Source organism: Notamacropus eugenii, chromosome 2 (genome assembly GCF_028372415.1).
Source record: "Notamacropus eugenii isolate mMacEug1 chromosome 2, mMacEug1.pri_v2, whole genome shotgun sequence".
NCBI classification, from domain to species: Eukaryota; Metazoa; Chordata; class Mammalia; order Diprotodontia; family Macropodidae; genus Notamacropus; species Notamacropus eugenii.
This window is the reverse complement of record NC_092873.1, coordinates 296,723,046-296,732,705: the sequence shown is the minus strand read 5'-3', so window position 1 is coordinate 296,732,705 and position 9,660 is coordinate 296,723,046.

The following is a 9,660-nucleotide window of genomic DNA, read 5'->3' as shown; positions in this document are numbered from 1 at the left end:
TGTTGGTTCATTGAATCATCAGCTTATTGGGACTCATGGAATATGATACCATGATAGGTTTTGGAGAGGTCTGACACTTCACTTGGATCAGAGAAAATGTTTAGTTTTCCTCCTTGTTGATTACATGACTCTGAAGTCTTTCATGTCCATGTCTAATCAGTATCCAAGACCTGCTGATTCTCCTTTTGTAACATCTCTTGTATATACCCTTTCTTCTCTCACCAACTACTACCACTTGGTTCAAGCCCTCATGATCTCACACTTGGACTATTGCAATAGTTGTTCTCCTTGCACCAACTCTCTCCCTACTCCAGTCCATCTTTCATTCAACTCCAATTATTTTGAAGTTCAGGTCCAACCATGTCAAGCTCTCTATTCAATAAACTCTAGTGGTTTCCTATTTCCTTTTGGGTCAAATATAACATTTTTTTTGTAGATCTGATCAAGACCTTCAGTACTATCAGTTGTGAGGGCTTATGGAAAATTATGTCAAAATTTGGTTGTCCAGAGAAGTTCATCAGTATTGTATGTCAATTTCCTGATGTCATGTTTGCCCAGGTTCTAGATAATGGATGATGCTCTTGCACTTTTCCAGTCACCTGTAGAATGAAACAAGGGTATGTGCTTGCTCCCATGCTTTTTTGCATGATGTTTTCAGCCATGTTGTCAAACACCTTTAATGAGAATGAATACAGCATCAAGATCAGCTTCCACACTGATGGCAAATTCTTCAGCTTGGAAAAGTTATAAGCCAACATCAAGTAGAGGAGTGTTGGTGCATGGTTTCTTGTTTGCAGATGATTGTACATAGAATGCAGTCTCTGAAGCTATGATGCAACAAAGTATGGATCGATTCTCTGTTGCTTGTGCTACTTTTGGCCTAACAACACCAAGAAAACAGCTAACACCACACCATCCATATGTGGAAGTATCAGTTACAACAAACAGAGAAGTTTTGAATGGTGTGGATAAATTTACCTGCCTTGGCAGTGTACTTTCCAGGGATGTATTTATTGAGAATGAGGTTGACACATGCTTTGCCAGATCTAGCTCAGTGTTTGGGAGGCTCCAAAGGAAAGTGAGGGAGAGAAGAGGTATTGGACTAACTACCAAACTGAAGGTCTTCAGAGTCATTGTGCTGACTTCATTGTTGTATGCCTGTGAAACCTGGACAGTATACCAGCACCATGCCAGGAAACTGAATTGCTTCCATTAGAATTGTCTTAGGAAGATTCTGAAGATCACCTGTTAGAATAAGATACCAGATGCTGAGGTCCTTTCTCAAACTAAAGTGTCAAGCATTCAAACTCTACTGCAGAGACCACAACTCCAATAGGCTGACCTAGTTGTTCAAACAATAAACATATGCTTGCTGAAAAGACTATTTTATGGAGAACTCACATAGAGTTTACATGGTAGTCAGAAGAAGTGATACAAGATCTTGCTTAAGAACTTTGGAACTGATTGCGTGATATGGGAGACACTGGCATGCCCTCACCGTAGAAGGTGCTATGCTCTGTGACCAAAGCAGAATTGAAGTAGCTTAAAAGAAACACAAGATATGTTAAATTTAGAGAATCCGCCCCAAATATTCACATGGACTATTTGTGCCCAACCTGTGGTAGAGCATTCTGAGCTTGTATTGGTCTGATCAGCCACAGTCAGATGCACTGTAACTTGACTCTAAAATAGTGGTGTCATTTTGGTCCTCTTTGAGAACAAAGACAACTCTGTATGTGTATTGTATGTATGTATATGTGTACATGTGTGCATATACATATGCAGGTATGTGTATTGCCTCTTGGGTCACATGTAAAATCCTCTGACTTTTAAACCCTTTTATAGGCTGGACCCCTTCTTTACTTTGCTATCTTCTTACATCTTACTCCCCTCCAGGTAATCTATGATCAGGTGACACTGACCTCTGTTGTTCCTTAAGTAAGACTTGGGCCAATTCTGTTTATTGACTGTCTTTCATGCCTGGAATTTTCTCCCTCCTCATTTCTGTCTCCTGGCTTCTCTGATTTCCTTCAACTCCAACTTAAAAGCCTACCTTCTGCAAGAAACCTTTCCTCATCTTCCTTAATGCTAGTGTCTCTGTAGATTATTTCTAATTTATTCTATTTCTTGTTTTTTCATAGTTGTTTGCATGTTGTCTAACCCATTAGATTGTGAGCTTCTTGAGGTCATAGGTTGTTTTTGCCTGACTTTGCAAGCCTAGCATTTAGCATGTACATAATAGACACCTAAAAATGTCTGTTTACTTCACTTGATCTCAGTAGCACTGATACTAATGATCTTAGCATCCTGTTAATAAGAATAATTAAAATAGTGAGTTAAAAGACAGCATTTCCACCTCTCCCTTCCCTGGCCCATTCCTACTTCCCAAGGCATCCCCACCATTGGAATGCCATGTAGTTCTGTTTGAAGAGGTCATCAGTGATAAAGCAGTGTGCTATATTAAACAGTCCACGTTGAAAGCCATCATTGACAAAACCAATAATAGGGGAGATCAAAACAATGGTTCAAGCTTGTGCTGAGAATTTGATGCATTTTTTTTTAATGTGTAAGTGCCTGTGGGCTTTTTAAATTGGGAAAGTGGGACTAACTCCAACTCACTGCTTTGCCTAATGGTTGGTTCCTCACTATTAAGAGGTTTCCATCCTCCTCAGTAGTGTTAGGGAGAGTGGAAAACAGATTCCTACATAGTGAGGGAGGTTAAAACAAATTGGCCTCTAAGGTCCCTTTCAATTCTGAGATTCTATGATTATATCCAACCAAATAATTCCATTTTAGACACCCTCATGGCTCTTTTAATATTTAGAAAATCCACTGGCTTTCAAACTAGGAGAGATCTACTTTCAAATCCTCCCTCTGGATCCTCCATTACAATGTGATCATGGGTAAGCCACTAAATCCCTCTCTCTGTAAAATATAGCAAACATGCTATATTCCTCTAAGTATTCCAGGTAAGGATAAGATGAAATAATTTAAGTAAAATATTTTTCATGCTATATAGTGCCATATAAATGTCAGATGGCATTCTTTATTTTCCTTCTCTCAAAATGTCTTTGTCCAAGCTGGTCTATATTCTTAGAATCATGTTTTTGTGTTTTTTTCTGTTTTTTGCATCTCTAAAATTCTGGCTCATGTCTTCTGTTCTTGAAAGGAAAGCTCAGATCCCAAATCCTCTGGAGCACCAGTGTCAAACTCAAACAGAAATGGGGGCCCACTCATCCTTATATAAGGATCCCCGATGTGCATCAACTCAGTTTTAAAAGGGTAATGTTATTTATGGTGTTTTGTATTTTTATTTATTTTATTAAACATTTCCCAATTATTTTAATCTGGTCAAGGCAGCGGTCTGCTGTGGGCTACAGGCGACAGAAAGAAGGCAGCATTTGACAATTGTTCTAGATACCTTTTTGGAATTGCAAACTCACTGTAAGCCCTAATTCCTGATTGGTTCAGGATGAGGCCAGATACCATCACTGGGACTGTCTTGAGAGCATAGAAGAAAGCAGCCCTTGATTTCATTGAGTCCTCAAAGTGAGGCAAGTTGTTGTGACTGCTGTTGTTAGGTTGTTTTAGTCAAGTCCTAGTCTTCATGACCCCATTTGGATATTGGAGTAGTTTGCCATTTCCTTCTTCTGTTCATTTTACAGATGAGGAAATTGAGGCAAACAGGATCAAGTGATTTGCCCAGGGTCACACAGCTAGTAAGTATCTGAGGCTGAATTAGAACTCAGGGAGATGAGTCTTCCTGATTCCAAGTCCTCTACTCTATCAAGTACCTGTGTTATTACCTCCATTTTACAGGTGGGAAAACCAAGGCTCCAAAAAGGTTATATGACCTTGGACACACTCTTGTCCCTTCCTATCTTCCATCCTGTTTACATTTTGCTCCCTTCTGCTCTCTCTGCCACACAGTCTTCTTGTAGTTCATCATACATGACACTCATTATTCTCCTCTGGGTCTTTTCACTGGTTGTCCCACAGGACTAGAATGTTCTCCCTCCTCACCCCTGCCTCATGGCATCTTTAGCTTCCTTCAAGGCTCAGTTCAAATTGTACCTTCTGCAAGAGGCCTTCCCAGCTCTGCTTCCCACATTAGCATCTTCCCCCTGAGATTACTTTCTATCTACTCTGTATTTATCTTGTAAGTAAATAATTGTTTGGATATTACATCTCAGTCGAGAATGTAAGCTTCTTATGGGTAGTCACTGTGTTTTTGCCTCTCGGTATCCCCAGAGCTTAGGGCAGTCTTGGCAAAATAACGAATGTATGATAAATGCTTTACTAATGAACTTGTCTCTACTAACGTAGCTAACCAACAGCATGGGTGAGATTTAAACCCATGTCTCTCCTAAGGCCAAATCCAACACTCTCCATGATATATCGCACTGCCTTATGTGTACCAAACCTTCTTGTAGACATTGCCAGACACAAGGCCTGATACCTTCCTGAAAGCAGATTGTCTTTGACCATCAAGCAGTAGCTAGCGACTTCTATTCCCTGGTGAACAATCATTTAAATTCCTGCTGGACATGACCAGCCAGTTCCCACTCTAGTTTCAAAGAGAAAGAACATGGCTTTAAACCCTGTGGAAACAATTCTCCACACCAACCTGCCCATTCCATTCCCCAGGATGGAACCAGCAAATCAGCACTATTGACCTTGGCTCTGGGCGCTGCTGACCCAGACTCTGGCTTTAGCACCTCTTAGGACAGCTCTAATTCTGGCTTTGATCTTGGATTTCTGAGCCTCCACTGACTTGACCTGCTTCCCTCTGCATTGACTTTACTTGCTTCCTGTTGTTGTCCCTTCTTTCCTTTCGGCGCCTTCAAACAGTGAGTTGACTTGGCCTCATCCCTCTGGATTACACGCCTACACTCGGCTTGGTTTACCGGAACTGGATTTAGATGTGAGCTCCTTCCCAGGGTGGGGAGAGGTCCCCCAGCATCCTCCATCCTGACAGCTGCTTGTTCTACCCTGCAATCAGCTCTTCCACACCTGTCCTTGGCTTTCAGCTGCCATTAAGCACACATTTATTAAGTGTCTACTGAATGCAAGGCACTATGCTAAACAGGAAGGGTACTGAGACAAAAAAAAAAAAATCCCTGCGCTCAAAAGGCTGCTTGTTCTCAGTTTTACACAGCACCAAAGTACAGAGGGCATAGTTCAATCTGTATTCTGGAAGGAGCCATCAGGAATGAAACTCCCTATCCCTTGTGAAGCTCATGTTGCCTTGTCTTCCTGTGGAGTACTAGTGAGAGCAAATGAGAAAGGATGCAAAGCCCTTTGTAAACTTTAAAGCTAGGTGCTAATTTCTTCTTAAAAAACAAACAAACAAACAAAAATTAGACCTTTAGAGAGGCAGCATGGTATGGAGGGTAGAGAATCATTTGTAGTTGCACTCTTTATAACTATACTTATTCTGAATATGTGTGTTCACACACATCTGTATACACACGATGTCCCAAAAGTTTTTAGCGTAGATTAAAGCTATTAAAGCTTATTATATGTGCCCTTGTTGTTTCTCTTGCTATAATGGAAAGCTTCTTGTTAGTAGGCATTGTTTTATTCATTACAGTTCCATCCCTACCACCCAGCACCTAGAAGGCACTTAAAAATACTTGATTGATTGATTGATTGGAGTTAGTAAGGTCTGGGTTCAGGTTCTCTTTCTGATACATACATACTGGTTATGTGACTAGATAAGTCACTGAAACTCTCACTACTTCAGGCAACTCTCTAGGACTACAAGTTGAGTCAAATCCACAAGCATTGATTAAGAACCTACTATATTCCAGGCACTGTGCTAAACACTGGGGTCTACAAAGAAAGGTAAAAAATATGATCCCAGCCCTCAGAGAGCTCACATTCTAATATAGAAACAAGAGAAGTATAGTATAAATTGGACATCATCCCAGAGGGAAGAGCCTAGCATTAAGGGGGATTACAAGTTGGTGAGCTCCTGTAATTATTATGATTTGGTTATAATGGCATCACTTTCCTTGTGAACATACTTATTGGGGAGGTAGGGTGTGTATGTGTGTTCATCCTTCATTGTCAAAGAAGATCATGCCACCAGAGAAATGATGACATGACTTGCACTTGACTTTGTTTTGAGTGAGGGAGGGCTGTGCAGGTCACCAGCCTCACTTCTCCTCCAGAGTCATCTGAATCCAGTGACCAGATATTCATCAGAATGACTGGAGATAACCCAGGATGAGGCAATTGGGGTTAAGTGACTTGCCCAAGGTCACACAGCTAGTGAGTGTCAAATGTTTGAGGTGAGATTTGAACTCAGGTCCTCCTGACTCCTGTATTGGTACTCTATCCATTGTACCATCTAGCTGCCCCCTAGGGTGTGTATATACATATGCTCTCTCTCTCTCTCTGTATGTATGTATATTTATATATACATATATTACAGTATGTATGTGCTTATACATATATGTTTATATGTCTGTACTATGTGTTATACATACACACATGCATGAATGTATGTATGTATACGTATATAGATATAAATATATATATATCTACACACACACATACACACATATAAATGTGAATGAAATCGGACCTCCAAGGAAGATTTTGTCACAGATCCAATTCAATCTCACATGTCACTTGTATGCACTCCATCCAGTACTAGGGATTCTAGCCAGATTCGTCACTAGGATCGCATATTTAGAGAGTATGCGCAACACTATTCTCCCTTGATGACCAACCAGCATCAGTAGCAGAGTCCTTACCCCTCCCCCATACTTCTTCCCCCTTGACAGGTTAGAAACCATGGGGTATCCCAGGGTCTACTTTTACCTCTAGCACTTTTACCCTCCAGCCCCGACCCATCCCCAGAATCCACCAGTCCTTCAGTAAACTAGAAAACTTAAGGTGTCCCCAAAGCACATTCTTAACCTGGCGACTGCTCTCTAGGTGAGCCTACCCTTTCCATACCCTCTCCTCACCACCATCACTCCCAGCATAAAAAAATCCATAGTTATGGCAGTGATATTGGCTGATGCAAAATAAATACGATGCTGCTTCTTCCTTTCAAGGAGCTGTGATTTCTCTGGAGACATAGAATTTATGCACATGGAATAATTATTGCTGTTACTGTTGTTGTCGACGTTAGTCATGTCCAACTCTTCGTGACCCCATCTGGAGTTTTCTTGGCAAAGATATTTAGGAAGCAATATAAGATAGCCCTAGTTGATTTCATGGCACAGAGTGTGGGGTCGATTTTGGCTCTGAAAAGGTAGAGATCAATTTGGACTAGAGTTAAGGAAAGGAAGTAAGGCTTGTGGGTCATGTCTTGAAGTATGGGTAGGACATATGTAAATAGAAAAGAGAGGGTTCAGCTAAGTTAATGCATTATCTAATGCATCAGCTAAACTAAAGCATACATGAGTTTCTTCTACATCTACATAAAAACAGTATATGGATATAATATATATTTGAGTGATTGTGAAATATGAAAATGATTATACCTTGTGTGCCAAATGCAGGCATGGGAAAAGACTGAAGTAAGAGTGTGAATTATTAGCACGTGGAAGGGAGAGTATGACCACCTCTGTACTGTGTTTCTAGCAGGAAATTGCTTAAAATAAATTAGCTTGGCAAGTTTCTGAGTCATCCACAGCTTTGATTAAAGAGGTGAATGAGTCTCTCCTCTTTAGTATAGAGGTTTACTCCTTATATGCACATTCTTTTGGGTGTCATGCTAAAGGCAACTTCTCGTAATGGGCCCATTTGACTTCCCTCCCCCACTCTCTTCAGCTTTCCAGGAGAGTAGGATGAGTACCTGTTCTTGCATTAGCCTCTTCACTCCTCTCGCCCACATGAGGTCATGTAGTATAGTGGAAAGGGCACTTGATTTAGAGTCACATGACCTAGGTTTGATTCCTTAGTCTGTCACCTATGTAAGTCATATAATTGCTCTGTGCCTCGGTTTCCTAATTTGTAAAATTACAGAAACTGGATTAGATTGCCAATGAAGTCCCTTCCGACTCTAAATCTGTGATCTTAACACATTTCTGCCATTCACTTGAGCAAAGAGCAATGGTGTGGAGGATTCTCTTCCCAGAAAGTCTAGGGTTTCCCTTCAGCTGTGCAGGGCTGGAATGAGTAAGAACAGTGATCCCTCCCCTCTACCTCATGTCTTTTGCCGCCAGGCCAGTTAAGGGAAGATTAGAACAAGGGGGAGTTCTATTCCTCGTTCAAAAGGAACCATTCTTGCCCTTCTTTTTTCAAAATAGTCCAAAGGACTATTTTTTGGAAAGGATCAGAAGGTGACAGAACAGAGGCGGGTAGCAAAGTTCATCTTTTGGTGTTCCCAGGATTGTTCTGTAAGTTATATGGGGACTTTTTTTGGTCATATGACAGTAATTCAGTCTACTCAGTGTCACAACCCTCACCTCTCAATTCTTCCTTAACCTTTTTGAAAGGTAATGCTTTTTAGTTGCCTACAAACAATGGCCCCCATCTCATATTCTCAGCTGGATTAGGAAAACTTTTCATTCTGTGGCTCCCCTGATCACTCCCTTTAAATCATCCTTAGATTTGGCTTCAAACCCTCCAGATTATGGGTCAGATAAATCTAATTGGACTTATACCAGGAGAGGTATAATTTAGTTTCATTGTCTTTATAAGAGTGTGAAGGTCTGCATTTTTAATACAGATAGCTAGCATTTATATAACACTTTTTAAAGTTTTCAAAGCATTGGTACATATGTTATCTCATGATCCTCTAAACAACCTTGTGTGCTAGGTGCTATTATTTTCTCTGTTTTACAGATGAGGCAACTGAGGCTGAGCATATGTAACTGACTTGCCCAAGGTCATATAGTTAGTAAGTGTCTGGGTGGAATATAAAACCAAGTTCTTACCTGAACTTCGGTTCACCACCTAGCTGTCATCTTTTTTTTTGGTAGCCATCATCTTTTTGAGGTTAATGTTGAAAATTATCATCTCAACTCCTCCTACAGTGCCTGGCACAGAGCAGGTGCTTGAGAAATGCTTGTTGAAAAAACAGATAAAAATTATTTTGGCTAGATATATATGCTCATATACCACTAGGAATTTTCCTTGAAGGCCATGTCATTACTATATCATGGACATATTAAATATTCCTATGCCTTTCAAGAAAAGTCATATGTTGGTTACTATGAAATATGTTTTACATGTCTTCAAATTGCTTGCCTTCTTAAGGGGTGGGAAAAGGGCAAGAAGGAGGGAGAGAATTTGGAACTCAAAATCAGAAAAAATGAATTTAAAAATTAAAATAAAAAGTTAACATGTAATTGGGAAACAAGTAAATAAAAATGTTTATTTAAATGTAAAAGGAATTGTAAAAAAGTATATATTTTATTGAAGTTTAGCCCACTCTAATGCTCAGTTGATGGAAAATAAAAGATCCCAACAATAGAACTGGTTGAGAAAGAAAGCTGAGTTGAACCCCAAAGTCCTTCCCCCATTCTGTGCTCTCATGAATCAAACCTAGGTCTTCTGTGGGTTACATATGCCCAGTGAATATTAAATGCCCATTTCTGAGTTAGGAACTCTTGTTTCTCACATTTTGGGGAAACTGAGATGTGAACTATGCCTAAGCTTCATTTTAGCTATTTCTACAGAGTAAAACTCTGGGAT